This window comes from Bubalus kerabau, chromosome 13, assembly GCF_029407905.1.
Source record: "Bubalus kerabau isolate K-KA32 ecotype Philippines breed swamp buffalo chromosome 13, PCC_UOA_SB_1v2, whole genome shotgun sequence".
NCBI lineage: Eukaryota > Metazoa > Chordata > Mammalia > Artiodactyla > Bovidae > Bubalus > Bubalus kerabau.
This window is the reverse complement of record NC_073636.1, coordinates 23,508,629-23,510,255: the sequence shown is the minus strand read 5'-3', so window position 1 is coordinate 23,510,255 and position 1,627 is coordinate 23,508,629. Positions and strand designations below refer to the sequence as shown.

Sequence of the window (1,627 nt, the reverse complement as noted above, 5' to 3'; positions counted from 1 at the left end):
TGGCATCACTGACTCGATGGACATGAGTTTGAGCAAGCTCCAGGAGTTGGTAGTGGACAGGGAAGCCTGGAGTGCTGCAGTCCATGGAGCTGCAAAGAGTCAGACACGACTGAGTGACTGAACTGAACTGTCCTGTCACTACTTGCTGCTGCTGCTAAGTCGCCTCAGTCATGTCCGACTCTGTGCGACCCTATAGACGGCAGCCCACCAGGCTCCCCCGTCCCTGGGATTCTCCAGGCAAGAACACTGGAGTGGATTGCTATTTCCTTCTCCAATGCGTGAAAGTGAAAAGTGAAAGTGAAGGCGCTCAGTCCTGTCCGACTCCGTGAGACCCCATAGACGGCAGCCCACCAGGCTCCCCCGTCATGGGATTTTCCAGGCAAGAGTACTGGAGTGGGGTGCCATTGCCTTCTCCGTATCACTACTTAGGTGAACATAAATATAAATTGTACCTGTCAGCTGTATTTATTCAAGATGTCAGTGAGAATTTTTGTAACATTTAAGAACTTTTGGACCTAGTCTTCATTTTGGTGCCACGTTAGAGTCTAATTTGTTTTTAAAAGTCATTACTCCTCTTTTTCGTGGCGCCTCGGAGGCTGTCGGCCGCTTCAGAATGAAGCTGAACATCTCTTTCCCGGCCACTAGCTGCCAGAAGCTCATTGAAGTGGACGATGAACGAAAACTTCGTACCTTCTACGAGAAGCGTATGGCCACAGAAGTTGCTGCTGACGGTCTGGGTGAAGAATGGAAGGGTTATGTGGTCCGAATCAGTGGCGGGAACGATAAGCAGGGTTTCCACATGAAGCAGGGTGTCTTGACCCATGGCCAAGTTCGCCTGCTACTGAGTAAGGGGCATTCCTGTTACAGACCAAGGAGGACTGGAGAGAGAAAGCGCAGATCTGTACGGGGTTGCATTGTAGATGCCAATCTGAGTGTTCTCAATTTGGTCATCGTGAAAAAAGGGGAGAAGGATATTCCTGGACTCACTGATACTACAGTGCCTCGTCACCTGGGTCCCAAAAGAGCTAGCAGAATCCGCAAACTTTTTAATCTCTAAAGAAAATGATGTCCGCCAATATGTTGTGCGGAAGCCCCTAAAGACGGTAAGAAACCTAGGACTAAAGCACCCAAGATTCAGCGTCTCCTGACTCCACGAGTTCTGCAGCACGAACGCGGGCGTATTGCTCTGAAGAAACGGCATACTAAGAAAAATAAAGAAGAGGCTGCAGAATATGCTAAACTTTTGGCCAAGAGAATGAAGGAGGCCAAAGAAAAACGGCAGGAACAGATTGCCAAGAGACGGAGGCTGTCCTCTCTGAGAGCTTCTACTTCTGAGTCCAGTCAAAAATGAGATGTTCTAAGAGTAACAAATAAATAAGACCAAACATCAAATAAATAAATAAATAAAAGTCATTACTCGTTTATTATATACTGATCAAAATGACTAAGCATGCCTACAGTGTCCCTGGTGAGTCAGTGTTGCTTTAGACTTGTGACCCAACCAAATATTTGGCAACCAATGTAGGTCAGTTCATCACATCCTCCCGCATGAACTGCTAGGTTCTACAAGGTGAAACATAAAGCTTGTGATGCATGTCGTAACTTGCCTCAAGAGCTGGCTATTCTC

The 1,627-nt window shown here is 47.2% G+C and overlaps 1 pseudogene; it reads left to right on the top strand.

The window, feature by feature from the left end:
• Positions 1-576: 576 nt before the first annotated feature.
• Positions 577-1,366, top strand: LOC129626224 (40S ribosomal protein S6-like; annotated as a pseudogene).
• Positions 1,367-1,627: the final 261 nt, after the last annotated feature.